The 15,715-nt window shown below is 38.2% G+C and overlaps 1 protein-coding gene across 1 annotated transcript in view; it reads left to right on the plus strand.

The window, feature by feature from the left end:
* Window positions 1-348: 348 nt before the first annotated feature.
* The window catches only part of LOC139120634 (D(1) dopamine receptor-like), a 33,144-nt gene continuing 17,777 nt past the window's right edge, over window positions 349-15,715 (plus strand). The window contains exon 1 of the mRNA XM_070685150.1: window positions 349-562. The gene's annotated coding sequence lies outside the window, so the exon portion shown is untranslated. The remainder of the gene's footprint in view (window positions 563-15,715) is intronic.

The following is a 15,715-nucleotide window of genomic DNA, read 5'->3' on the forward strand; positions in this document are numbered from 1 at the left end:
GTCACCGCACTGACATCAAATAATAGTCCCTTGGTCCGATCCAGCAAAACGTTTGACTAATTCCTAGAATTTGTCTAACTTCTATTTATGAAGTAATACATGAATCATTCGAAAATTATTTTTAATCATTTTTATATTTGTGAACATTCAGTTTATGTACACTGATGTGGCTAAGCAAAAATTTCTATCTTGTCATATTATTAGAGTATAAACTAAATAAATGTTTAATTTACGCTTAGATTTCCGGATTAAGCAAGCAAACTCATTCTGTATGAAGAGCTCATATTGCAATCCCCCCTTGTGTAATCGCCAGTGCGTCGATGTGACGTTGGTCACGTGATAATCTTCGCGAGGCCTCGTTCGCAAGGAGCGAAGTGCATCCACTCAGAGTTGAATACTGGTGGTCGGACTGCCTGTGAGAGCACCACTAGACTTCACCACGATAACGCGCCGGTACTTGCCGAACATGCTGCCTTCGAGTCCACAGCGCGAGCTGTACGCATCCCTGCACCGATAGACTAAGAGATAATGTGCTTTTGTGTTAGGATCAGACAAACTAACTGTGAGTTCTCACATTTAATGTTTTATGTTCCATTGTTCTACGTCATAGATGGCATTTGAGATCGTTCAAATCCGACCGTGGCCTTTTTAAATCTTGCAAGCTGTATCAAGGCCAACAGCCATGTCACTTTCTGCATGTGTCAATTTCACTCATTATGGAATATTATCCTAATAATATTTCATCCTGTCGCTCACTTTGAACATACATGCATTCGCAATACTTCGTTCCTCTTATGAAGTTCATCCTAACGGTATCACACGAAACTGTAGTATTTTCTAAATGTCAGTGTAAAATCTTTCATCGGTGTCACACGAGACGAAACCGAGCCTTATTTCAGATCTTATTTTCGCAGGGCCGCATTGTGTTGATATCCTTTCATTCGCCTTTGATCGTGTCCGCCCATCACAATATTGTGTAATGTTTATCTGCTGACACACGAAATATCAGTGTTCGTATTGTACGACAAAATAGCCGCTAATCTGCTGTGACTGTGCGAAAAACCTAATTATACGAATCCGTAATTGATATAATTGGTTTTTATAAATGTTATCGACATCATAGACTGGACTCCACTTATATGTTTTTACGAAATACTTTACGTAAGCATATATATATATATATATATATATATATATATATATATATATATATATATATATATATATATATTATATATATATATATATATATCAGGGGTTGTGTGTATGAATGTACATGTATTCCATATTTTTAGAAATTCGTATTTAATATCCCCTGTTCATAACTGATAGCACTACTTCTTCTATCCTTTGTAATAGTCCGCTCAAACTGTCTGTGTCATTACACGCAAACGTTCTTCCTGGTTTCGATTATGGTTATGTCCTCAAACGTTCTGCATTTCACTGATATTACATCTACCATTTTAACTGTGCTTTATGTCACCACTTAACTACTACAATTGTTAAAGTTTGGGGGTCAGAGCGCCAATTAAAAATATGTAAAGATCGATATAGATTAAAATGGAGAATCCCACAAACGTCAAATATGCTCACACACTTAAGACAAGATTGACGCATTTGCTTAGTAGAGGCCTGCCGCCGATAGCCTTCTTGCTATAAATAGATATCTATTTATCCAGACTTTTAAACAAAAAGAGTCTTGTATACATGCATCCCTTCTCTCGTCTCTCTGTGTTTTTGGATTGACAAGCATGCAATGTATAACCTCGGCCGATATATTGGCGTTGAACTTGACATGGACATTGTGAGGACGGACAGACATATCTTCTTGTACAATTTGAATCTATGTAGGACTTGTTAACATGGTCATCGCTCGCATTTTGTTCAGAAAGTGAACTGAACAGAAAACAAATGTAATTTGATGTGTCTTAAATAGAAAGGATGCTTACAATCACATGATTAGCTTATATTGAACGACGTCAAACTCCGAACAGCCTGGAGCGCACGTTCACTAATATTGTTACAAGACTAGCATCATTAAATATTCATCGCTTTACATTTATTTTCATTTCCGACTATGCTCTGCTCTTATTTCCAACTAATAATCTGAAACAAACAAAAGCTACAAAGTGTGTCTAACCGAGTCAACATCGTTCATTCAAGGGCATTATGAACACAGGGGTCGATGCCTTAGTTGTGGTTTCGTAATTAAAAATTCCATCCTACTCGTCAAATGCCCCTGGAACTTATTAAAATAAATACTTCGATGAAACTGTTATGCTTTCCTATACACGACCGCTCTATTGGGAACAACCTCCATAGAATCAAAATGTGCGTGGTATTGAAGTACTGCCATAGAACGGCAGAAGATACAGTATATGCGACGTTCAGAAATGTTTAATATTCCAAATTTCCTGTGAATGTTTGACCAACAGATAAAGTTGACCGCATGCTGCATGTCTCTGGGTGGTTACCAATATCGTGGTTACTTTTCGCGCCATCAATCTAGGGCATAATCAGAAACCATTCGAACCATATGCGATATACTCAAGTGATATAGTATCTATTGTCTATCTATCTATCTATCTATCTATCTATCTATCTATCTATCTATCTATCTATCTATCGATCGATCGATCGATCGATCGATCTGTTTATCTACCTGTCTGTCGGTCTGTCTGACTCAGTGACTGCCTGTATGTCTGTCTGGCTGGCTGGCTGTCTGCCTGTATATCTACCCACTTGGCGACCTACCTACATAGTACACTCTTGTTTGTTCGTTTGTTCAGTCCTTCCATCTGTCTATCTGTCTGTCAGCAATCTTTAACTTCTGATTAAGTCAACTGAACACGTTGGGCCATTTTGTCAATGAATGCTCGGAGTGATCAATCATTGCGATTAAAGTCTTCTAAAGGGAGAAGAGACCATTGGTATATTAAGAAAATACATGTGTTTGGAAATATCAGAGATTGAAAAGGGGGAATCGAGCACCATTCCCCTAGGTAATTTTACGCACCCCTGTGATGAAATGGGGTACTTATGTTGAAGTCATCACCGACGTAAACTCATAATATATATATTGCATTCTGTTGTAAAAACAATCGGCGTTGGTCTAAAGTGAGAGAGTTCTTGGATATGCCACATGGTTTTGGTTTTCGAAATGTGCTACTATATCTATTAGTTGTGTCCTTGTTTAGTCGTAGTCTACATTTTCTATAATGTGCGTAACAAATAACTTGGGCCAATAACATATCATCAGAATACAGTAATATAATCACCGTGTCTTCGCCAACTACAGATCCACTTCCGGTTTCTTAGAGGCGGGGGTTCGACGGAACGGAACGTTCGTATGGAACCCATACGACCAATGTAAACACTGTGTGCAAAGTAACTTGGCGACTGATGAAATTTAAAACGTGTATGCCATAATGTACATCGTAAAATAGAAATGTTGTGGCTTGGCTGACATGATGCACTATGACATCGTGCATGGAATACATTGTTTGTAAACAACAAAGTCGCACAGGCGCATTTCCGACGACCTTTTCCCTTTAATTTCAAACGACAAATCAGTGATTGCACATTTCAAAAGAACTTTTAGACAGGTTATCATTCTGTTGACTCATATGTCAACAGAACAGCTGTGTAGGAAAAAACAGTTGACCTGGAAAATACACGGCAGACCTGTAAATTTTCAAGTTTTAAGTTTTATGACCTGGAAAATACACGGAATGCCAGTATACAGTGAATTAGGAACATTTGGGACTTTAATGATAACTCAATGGTATATCCAAAGCATTTTTCTCAATTTATATAAATGCCTTTCTTATACTAATAAAACGTACAAAGGTAGAATAATGATATGAAAGTAATACTAGAAATGTGACGTCATCACATTCCCATATTGATAACCACGTCATTCCATAATCCTATTCACACGCTCAGTATTAATCAAGTTAAACTCTATTCTAAATTTGATTAATGTTTCAGGGTAATGACCTTAACATTCCTGTGTGCAAGTTCTTGTACAGGATACAAGGTTTCGAACTGATTATACATATTACGCTAGATTCTTGGTGGCGGTTGAATCGATTTATAAGGAATCCTGGCGGACATTGACTTTCCTCGATAGTTGAAACCTTACAGAAACCTTGGAGCGTAGTGCCGGGGTTTTTCTGTATATTTCATACCATCACAAATGTATTTGGACAGTGTCAAACGTCCACCGTTCATCAGTATCAATAGGGTGGAAACTACAGTGGGATAAGGGGGAGGGGAAAATGAAATAATCTCACACAACCCTACACATTCACAGAGGGATCGAAAATTGTGAGTGTCAGTCTAGGTAAAGACAGCGTGGTTCCACGCTTGATGATAAGTACTACCTGGATGAAATCAATGACATGATCTCTAGCATACGCCATCAATGTCAATCTTTCATGAGAAAATTGTAATCATTCGATGTAAACAAGTCTGTAATGGCTGCCTGTTACACAATGTTACATAATAGATAGATGTCCTTTGAAAGGACAGATATTCTCTGTATAACACACTTGATTGCATATGGTTATGGAGAGAGTATTTGGACACTGTGGTCTGCTAATATGGTAATTTAATTTAACCTGATTAACTTTAATTAAATGAAAAGAACAGAAACCATAGTAAACATGCGCGATACAATTTTTGCTGAAAAATATATTGTCGTCTCTGACTTAAATTGGGAGTGATCTAACGTAAAACAGCACTTCTGTCGATGATTTTGATATGCTATCATCTGTGATCGTCGTTATCGAGTTCCGAGTTTAAAAACAGTGAGATTGCAGTGCCATGGGATCATCAAACAGTTAGACGCACTTTCCATTAGCTTTATGATATTTTTAAATTGACTGTGCGCTTTTATACTAAAGTGCCGCGCTTTTGTTATTTGATGAATTGTCAAAATAACTGGCGAAAGGAGAGAATTAAGAAAGAGATTATGATTAATGATTATGATTATGATTATGATTAAGAAAGAGAAGATATTAATGATCGATTGATAATCTACCTAATTGGATACGGTACAATTGAACTATTATGGAATGGTGATATGCCATTTCTGTTGATGATCATCATGAATATTGTAGGTATAGAGTTGCCAATAATCATTTCATCAACAAGTTAAAATTGGATAAATTATACAGAAAATGGACACTACAAATCCACAAAGTGGTGCACATAGAAATTGAATGTTAGTAAAAAAAATATCCACGGCAGTCCAAAAATATTCTCTATTGCAATATCACTGACTTTAAGCCAAAAATACAGTATGAGAAATAATGCCTAAAATTCGCAGCTAATTGGGCTTTTAGGTTGCTAATCCTCTGGAATGCGTCCAAAATGGGTCTCTCTCACCAACCGCTGTAGGCGCTGCAATTTTGCTTCTGTAAAAACATTTGTGAAGGAGAAAAAACTACAGTCATTTTCAAGGACAATAATTAAAGACCGGAATAGGGTAAGGAGTAATATTTCAAATCTTTCAAATCATGTCCCTGGTTTTGCAACTTAGAACGTAAAGAGGTGATGAATTTCTCGCCTCTAGTACTCGGACTGAAGTAAACATATATATTAAAGTTTAACTAGTGCCACATATTAAAAGCCGTACCAGCATCATCCTTTTTGCTTTTGACGGGTATTAAATTTATTTTGATTCAACAAACCTGATTGGAATTATTACAAAATATGCAAGTTGTTTTGTTGTGTAGAGACGACAAGCAGTCACACTCTCTGAAACCTTGAATGTGAATGTCGCGTCATAACGTTAGCTTTGCAACAGCAATCGCAGATGAGATCGTCAGCAAAGTTTGTCGACCATCATGGTCTCTGACCATCAAATGAAATTTCACTATCATATCCGTTGGCATATTGTGCCTATTAATAGAACGTCTAGGGTTTCACGATCACAGAGGGTACACCTCGGAGTACATTTACACATCTTTAGATAGCTGTTGTTGGGTATTGAGCAATCCCGTCTTGCCAAGAACGCACTCGCGTGGCCGTTGTGCTATCTCCTGAGAATTCGTGCAACAATCAGTCTCAGATCACTGAAGTGCTTTCGTTTCCATTTTGAGAGCATTATGCAAGATAAAATGAGGCTTATCTCTTATCTCAAGCAAGATAGTAAGCATATTAATGACACTGGCTCTTCGTATATCAGCAATTTCATTCGATCGTCAGGAATCGCAAAGGGAATCACAATTGGTGCATCGTAACCCGCATATAATATGCTCCATTTTTTCTACCAGTTAGTCTTGTACGCATAGGCCATCGTAGCAAACTTGATTTCTTTTTTATAGAGGTGCTTCCCTATCACGCCGTGTGACTGTCTTTGATTCAGATAGGGATGTCTTCATCAAGAAACGTCGTTTCCAGTATTTTAGCGTTCGGCCTTTTAGTGTTTGCGACTTATAACTGTCGAAATTTGCGCACTTCTTACTACTCCGAGTCTTCTGGTACAGTTTTTGGTGAAAGGTAAAATTAGGAAAAAAGCTACTACCCATAGGTTATTTCCATGGCAATTGCTCGTCATTATTGTGCGAACGACCAGAAAATCCTGAGTAATAGAGATCAAGGGTCAGATGTAACAACATCACCGGTAGCAGCAGGTAGTATTGGTTTGCAGCATGGGTTGTATCTGGCGCCCATGTGTCCTGCCAAAGATCAAGCCTAAGAAACTAAGTAATTCCCAATTTCCAACCGCTTGAGTTATTTAAAGTTGTACAATATGTATTTCCACTCGAGTTGTTTTCTGTTCTACATTTTTTCGTCAATTCTACAACATCTCTTGAGCTCATGCAGGGTTTATCAAATCTGATGAAGAAAAGGCTTGTCTTGTACCTGATCCATGTATCGACATAACAAACTTAAAACGTGATGTTTTGCTGGATTTTCCGTTACCAAACCACAGATCGAGTTTTCCGTGTTTTTCGAGGAAGAAGTTTGGCATAAAGGACTTGATTGTGGGCGTGTGGTATAAGTAAGTTACGGGTCATTCGTGCGTGCAATAAAGACTCGATTAAGCACGCCGCATTGTGAAGCCAGTGTCCATAATTCCCTGCGTTTGTGGAGATTCGTCGTTTTCCCATTTGTCAGCCAAGGAAAACGTCCATTTTGTAAAATATATAGCTTCTATCCAAATGCCATTTCACATACTAACTTTCGCGATGGAAGAGGACTGCCGTGTTCGTATAAAAATTTATGCAAGTGACTCCGGAGCGATCGCTGCATTTTCTGTACGGGAATTTGTCATCTCTTTCTCGTTCAGTTCCGTACAGTATCCAGCGGACCACTCAGAAATTGTTGCTTTAAATTTCATGAGATTTGACTAGCCGAATCGGGCTGTTTCGCTTGATGGAGTTCCCATTTAGTCCCCTCGAATGATTTTCCTGACAACGAAAGAAAAGAACCGTGTGCATATCATGTATCTTGTCACTTTAGGGAAACGTTAAAAATATATTAGATTGGATGGAAGATGTTTGTATATACAAGATACAAACTTTTCTCATCGCACTGTAGAATGTTATCCAACGAAGTCCGACTAATAGATGTACTGAGGTGTTAACCAGACATACATCTTAAAGATGTATTTTCCTGAAAGGACAGGATTAATTCTAATGTTCTTTGATTGTCATATTGCTTTCTCGTCAGATTCGTTCACCACAAAGTACCCCGGTATAAACCTTTAATGGTTAACTACGCTTGAGTTGCAGCAATCAAGGTTTTCTTCAGGTTTGCCTTTTAATATCATTGAGGCATAACTTAGGAAAGTGTCACGATATTGAAAGGTAGTGATGAACTATTTCTGATGATCATTTCAAAGTACGAATGCCCAGTACTTTCTTTTTATCTGCCTTTGAGTTAACAATGCATTTTCTCATGAACTATGGTGTCCAATCCATGCCAAAATTACTACTTTGATTTTACAACACAACATGCCATTCCGAATTCTATTTTACAATTCAACATGCTATTTCACAACTCAACATGCTATTTGACAACACATCATGGACTTCCAAATCCTATTTTACAACTCAACATGCTCTTCCCAATTTCATTTGACAATTCAACATGCTATTTCACAACTCAACATGCTATTTGACAACACATCATGGACTTCCAAATCCTATTTTACAACTCAACATGCTCTTCATTTGACAATTCAACATGCTATTTCACAACTCAACATGCTATTTGACAACACATCATGGACTTCCAAATCCTATTTCACAATTCAACATCCCATTCTAAGCTAGCTCTGCGGAGCAGGGCAGTGTTACTGGCTATCGAACAAGATTCAAAATGGCGGACGCGAAATGGTCCCCTCGCACAGAGAGAGAAATGCGAACTTTGCACAAGTCTAAAACGCAGCTTAGTACATTGTGTATCTAAACAAAATGAGCGTGCTCGAAAACTAGGATCGATCACGATTATAAATTAAAAATTGCCTGTTTTGGAAAAGAAACTGCGCGCTGCAATCAGCAGTTTTGTCTATTGTGCACCGTGCGTGGGAGGCTTATCGTGAAAGACCGAGATTTACTATATGGCGCATCTGATATGGTCCCATCGCATAGAGAGATGAAAATAGGCTTTGTCTAAGTTCAAAAGCACAGCTTAGCTCATCGTGCATCTAGACAAGTTGAGCGTGCTCAAAATAGGAGATCGATCACGATTTTGGGTGAAAAAAGCCGATTGTTTTCGGTGGAGAAACTGCGTGTTGCAACCAGTGGTTGGTTTTGCCTATGGCGGTCAGCAGGGCTGTGGTGGGAGGGCCTTTAGCCGGCAAGGGGTGGACCATTGGGGAGTGGAAAATTTTCGAAAAAAAAATTCCCCACAAATTTCAATAAAAATAATCAGCCAAAGAAACTTGAGAAAAACAGATGACGCACTTAGGTAAAAGGAAAAAAAAATCCGTCAAAATTCTGAAACATTTTTATTTTAGTCTGCATCAGATATACTATGATTCTTTGGCCAAGAAAGGGGGGGGAAGGGGAGATCTGAAGGGTATAATCGTGGCCAGTAAATGAAGTAACTTTTTTATTTTATAACTTTTTGTTTTGTTCATCATATGTTTTTCTTTCACTGAAGTTTGGCATCGTAAAGTAATTCGAGATATAAGATAATATAAAAATCATATCTGTGATATCGATTGTTAACAACTGTATTGTGGGTCTTACACTATGATTAATTAACAAGAATTCAACAATTCAGGCAGCTTGCATCGGTACATAAAATGGGAAATATTCACCAACCATATGACAAACAATCACTTTCTTTGTATTTCACTATTCAACGAAACTGATTTCCATTGTAATGTTTAAACTTTATTTTATAATTAAACATTACAAATCCGTATTTTTCTTTTCAAAATTTCATTTGTACACTTGTCTTGACGGTTTCGCTTTTCTTTCTAATTCCACATAATATCCCTCGTCATATACACAGGCTTGCAATTGAGATATTCATACTCAGCTTGCTGGAGATTGGTCACTACATCATCATTTATGATACCATGACCAGTGCCGTTCAGAACAACAACAAGCCGGAGCAGTGTTACCATTCTTCGGTGTAGCCCATCATACTCATGATCGGTACTTTCTAACTCTCTTTCCAATAGCTGTATTTTCTCTGTGATGGTCTGCCTGATGAAGGCTGTGTTACGTGAACGATTCATTTCAATGATTATCATAAGTAGCGAGCAGCCATGACAACTGACAACTAAGCCTCAGCAAGCGGAGATGTAAAATACGAATATGGGGCCAGACAAGGGTCAAAGCTCTGTTGGAACGGACTTCGCGAGAAAGACTTGTGGATAACAACCGATAGAGGTCGCTGTAATGTCGCTATCCGTATTCTTCTGCACTATTGCATTTCACACGCACGGTATTCACCGTCAAGACAAGTGTACAAATGAAATTTTGAAAAGAAAAATACGGATTTGTAATGTTTAATTGTAAAATAAAGTTTAAACATTACAATGGAATCAGTTTCGTTGAATAGTGAAATACAAAGAAAGTGATTGTTTGTCATATGGTTGGTGAATATTTCCCATTTTATGTACCGATACAAGCTGCCTGAATTGTTGAATTCTTGTTAATTAATCATAGTGTAAAGACCCACAATACAGTTGTTAACAATCGATATCACAGATATGATTTTTATATTATCTTATATCTCGAATTACTTTACGATGCCAAACTTCAGTGAAAGAAAAACATATGATGAACAAAACAAAAAGTTATAAAATAAAAAAGTTACTTCATTTACTGGCCACGATTATACCCTTCAGATCTCCCCTTCCCCCCCCCCCTTTCTTGGCCAAAGAATCATAGTATATCTGATGCAGACTAAAATAAAAATGTTTCAGAATTTTGACGGATTTTTTTTTCCTTTTACCTAAGTGCGTCATCTGTTTTTCTCAAGTTTCTTTGGCTGATTATTTTTATTGAAATTTGTGGGGAATTTTTTTTTCGAAAATTTTCCACTCCCCAATGGTCCACCCCTTGCCGGCTAAAGGCCTCCCACCACAGCCCTGCTGACCGCCATAGGCAAAACCAACCACTGGTTGCAACACGCAGTTTCTCCACCGAAAACAATCGGTTTTTTTCACCCAAAATCGTGATCGATCTCCTATTTTGAGCACGCTCAACTTGTCTAGATGCACGATGAGCTAAGCTGTGCTTTTGAACTTAGACAAAGCCTATTTTCATCTCTCTATGCGATGGGACCATATCAGATGCGCCATATAGTAAATCTCGGTCTTTCACGATAAGCCTCCCACGCACGGTGCACAATAGACAAAACTGCTGATTGCAGCGCGCAGTTTCTTTTCCAAAAACAGGCAATTTTTAATTTATAATCGTGATCGATCCTAGTTTTCGAGCACGCTCATTTTGTTTAGATACACAATGTACTAAGCTGCGTTTTTAGACTTGTGCAAAGTTCGCATTTCTCTCTCTGTGCGAGGGGACCATTTCGCGTCCGCCATTTTGAATCTTGTTCGATAGCCAGTAACACTGCCCTGCTCCGCAGAGCTAGCTTTAGAATGGGATGTTGAGTTGTAAAATAGGATTTGGAAGTCCATGATGTGTTGTCAAATAGCATGTTGAGTTGTGAAATAGCATGTTGAATTGTCAAATGAAGAGCATGTTGAGTTGTAAAATAGGATTTGGAAGTCCATGATGTGTTGTCAAATAGCATGTTGAGTTGTGAAATAGCATGTTGAATTGTCAAATGAAGAGCATGTTGAGTTGTAAAATAGGATTTGGAAGTCCATGATGTGTTGTCAAATAGCATGTTGAGTTGTGAAATAGCATGTTGAATTGTCAAATGAAGAGCATGTTGAGTTGTAAAATAGGATTTGGAAGTCCATGATGTGTTGTCAAATGAAATTGGGAAAAGCATGTTGAGTTGTAAAATAGGATTTGGAAGTCCATGATGTGTTGTCAAATAGCATGTTGAGTTGTGAAATAGCATGTTGAATTGTCAAATGAAATTGGGAAGAGCATGTTGAGTTGTAAAATAGGATTTGGAAGTCCATGATGTGTTGTCAAATAGCATGTTGAGTTGTGAAATAGCATGTTGAATTGTAAAATAGAATTCGGAATGGCATGTTGTGTTGCAAAATCAAAGTAGTAATTTTGGCATGGATTGGACACCATACATGAACCTTTCCACACGGTTTGTTCTATCGGCTCATGATTAGTATATTTTGATGTATAGTTGCGTATTCTATGATTAATATATTGCTGGCTTAGTGAAGGCATCATTCCTCATAGGTGTTACTACATATTATAATGATGTGACGTAATGTGATGTGATGTGATGTGAAGTGATGTGATGTGATGTGATACGATTTGTTCTGATGTGATGTGATGTGATGTGATGTGATGTGATGTGATACGATGTGATGTGATGTGATGTGATGTGATGTGATGTGATGTGATGTGACGTGATGTGATCATGATGTGATGTGATATGATGTGACGTGACGTGACGTGATGTGGCGCGTAGTGACTCGGATGTGACGTGACGTGGCGTGGAGTGGCGTGGCGTGGCGCAGTGTGATGTGATCTGGTGCTGTGCGGTGTGGTGTGGTCTATAGATGTGACGTGATATGATATGATGTTATATGATGTGATGTGATGCGATGCGATGTGTGATGCAATGTGATGTGATATGACGTGATATGATGTGATGTGATGTGATGTGATGTGATGTGATGTGATGTGATGTGATGTGATGTGATGTGATGTGATGTGATGTGATGTGATGTGATGTGATGTGTGATGTGATGTGATGTGATGTGATGTGATGGGTGTGATGTGTGATGCGATGTGATGCGATGTGATGTGATGTTATGTGATGTGACGTGATTTGATGTGATGCAATGTGACGTGATATGATGTGACGTGATGTGATATGATGTGATGTGACGTGACGTGATGTGATGTGATGTGACGTGTGTGATGTGATGTGATGTGATGCGATGCGATGCGATGCGATGCGATGTGATGTGATGTGATGTGATGTGATGTGATGTGATGTGACGTGACGTGACGGGACGTGACGTGTGGCGGATGTGGTATGATGTAATGCGAGAGGGGAAAGTGCTGATATGATGTGCTCACACCATTATTATCTGTTATGCTGTTATGCTGTTATGCGTAGATACTTAGGTAAGAGACTAAATGAGCTAACTCGTGCCATGTACATTATCTAACAGTCCAACATACTTTTTCAGTGTAGTGGTTGTTGTTACAAGGCTACAAAGATAGACATTTCAAGTATTCCTTCTAAAGGTATTCCAATGTATTGCATTCCAATGGATCTTACAGAAAGTATCACATTCAAGCAAGCCGATTTAACTTATGTGATAAAAGTCAGTATTTACATATTAATGTCAGTCGTAAGAATCTGGATTCGGGATTACATCCGGGGGCTATCGAATACTTTTCGTTATTTTGCGTGATGACACTTTGTGATCCCATCAGCATGTATTATGATCAGATCTTTAGATTAACAAGGATAATTGTCCAAATACCTTTCAGTCGGCCAGGTAAAATAGCATTTTATTAATATAATGGTAGGGGCCCTGAAAAGCAAGAGAGCCGTGATATTAAAATCGCACCAGGGACTGGTTAATTTCATAGGATTAGATTATTAGACATTTGCACATCGAATATGTTGACTTGTATTCCTTGTCTCGTGCATTTGTCCTTCAACCTTTTCGCCAAGAGAAAAATGTCAAGATAGAAAGGGTTGAAATTAAATTAACAATTAGTGGACGTACATACTGCAAACGTTCAGGTGACTAATTAGCCTAGGAAAGATCACATGACACGCTGTGTTGTTGCGTCAATGGCGACTACGTCCAATACTGCCTTGAATCACACAATCCAGTGATTGCATTCTTTACAACAAAGCCTACAATATCTCATTGTTGTGTACTCCAAGAGAATGGGTTCGCTCGCTCATTTTATAAAGAGTACTAAATACCTTTCGAGAATATTCTCTTGGATCGGTGACGGTATTAATTGTCGATATTCGGAATTATGCATTTGGAATTCGAAGACAAGCGAGTTCATCGTGACAAGGTGTAGCATTGCCAATGCTAGATTCTCATCAATGCCAGATTCTCATCTCGATCACGGAAGATCGCATCAGTTCTCAGTTGCAGTCGTCATTCACCAGGCTTGTTTCGTCATACAGTTAGAAGTGATTAACTGTGAGCCTGTAGCTATGATTTTAAAAAGACCCATTTCATTCTCGCCTCATCAAACAATCAACTTTCACATATTACTTACGTTTTATCATTATTCAAAGAAAAGGGTATTATTACAATACCGTAGCTTTGCTTCTACATAATTACTGTCGGTAATTACATGCATCATTGGGAATTTGTGGCATTTTATATAATTTTACTGTATTTATACTTGAAAGTTTGTTTGGGTATTTTCGGCGCCAAACCCTCAAAGGGAAGGGGCAAAAACCAATATGTTGTGTAATAATAGCTAGCAGTGCTCTTACAGAGATATCTGATGAACAATACAATTTGATGAGTCAGGATGTTCTAGAAAGTGTTCGGAATTCAGTGAGTTAATTGAGGTGATATCAGATCGTAACGATCTAGTACAATTCAAAACCACGGGGGAAATTGCCATGCTCTTCAATCGCTTTGGAAAGTTCGTCGAATGGCCGCAGTGCGTATACTTCTGCTGTTGCTCGATATTGTGAAAAAGTGCGGTCGTAAATTGTGAATGTTTACTAACAGTTGAGCAGCCACGATGAAGCGAGCTGGTAAATCATTCTCTACTTTCCATGTTAATAACTTTCCCCCGAAGGAGCAGGCAATGTTAGTTTGCTGTCTTTCTATAAATAGTGTGTACAAAAATGAATTACACAGTATGATGGAGACAATTTTCATGACATAACGTCGGATGAGCACGGCTGCATCTGAACGGCGTCGTAAGACCCTGGCTGTCGGCAATGACACGTGTCCGGATTCCCCTAATAGTAACACCGGCAACGGACGGGTATTAACACAGTCCTGAGACATATTTCGTCTCCAGAGAGTTATAAAAATATTAATTGATATCACACTTATGAATATTGATATGAGTATTATTGTTAAAATATTATCATTTCGGTATGTCATTATGCTTGAGTTTCTCTTCCCTTCGCAATCATTCATAAATCATTGAGTGTATCAGACAAGACGACACAGTCATCCATGGTTTGTCGAATTCAGTAAAGCACATACGTATATAAAGCGCCCTTTGTGAGATTAAATTGAATTTTTCGTGATATAAATAACGACACTAGTAAGTGCGAGTTGCTTAATTACAAAAATGAATGGTTGATTCAATATACCGATAATATCTTGGATAAGAACATATACGAAATGATCGCATTTTGCCTTTCACATTAATGGTACTTTGTATTTTCACTATCGGATGTTATGGAGAGTAGTGATAACTAATGAGGTTTTTTCCATTAATGTTGAGAACTGACAGATGATAAGACCCTTTCTGATCCAGAAGAAACTGCTGCGCCGCGATTTGAAGCTGTAAACAGCTCCTTAAGAAATTGTCAAAATGAATTACATCATACACGTGCAAACATACATTTGAAATTTAATTATGCATTCAAGAGTTTAGAAGATAAAAAAATTAGAGCTCTACACACAATGAATATATGTGTCATAAAATATCTTGGTAATAGCAGTTATTCCTCTGGTCTCAAACGAACCATATCGAATTTTCGGTCACATTTTACTCACTGACAAGCTTATCACGCATGCGTACACATGAACAAGGTTCTCCGGACTAATTGCTACGTGAAATTAGCAGTCGACTGGTCATGAGTAGCTGCCGACGGCAATTATACAATTCATGTTACTACATCTAAGATTATTTGCATTGTAAAAGTATAGAAAAAATGAACATTTGACTCACGGTATATAGATACTCATTTGTCCGGACATTTCAGGTCATTGGCGGATCAACCGCCACTCGAGCTCCGTTTTTTAACATGCACGAAAGTCCCGCATCACGTAATTACGGAGACTCAGTTTGAATCACAGTCTTCACGAATTACAGTGTCATCCCTGGAGAGTTTCTTCCCATACTCCTAAGATTTTCACAAGTCTTCACACTGGTCTGGATATTTTGATGAGGACAGT

This window comes from Ptychodera flava, chromosome 20, assembly GCF_041260155.1.
Source record: "Ptychodera flava strain L36383 chromosome 20, AS_Pfla_20210202, whole genome shotgun sequence".
NCBI classification, from domain to species: Eukaryota; Metazoa; Hemichordata; class Enteropneusta; family Ptychoderidae; genus Ptychodera; species Ptychodera flava.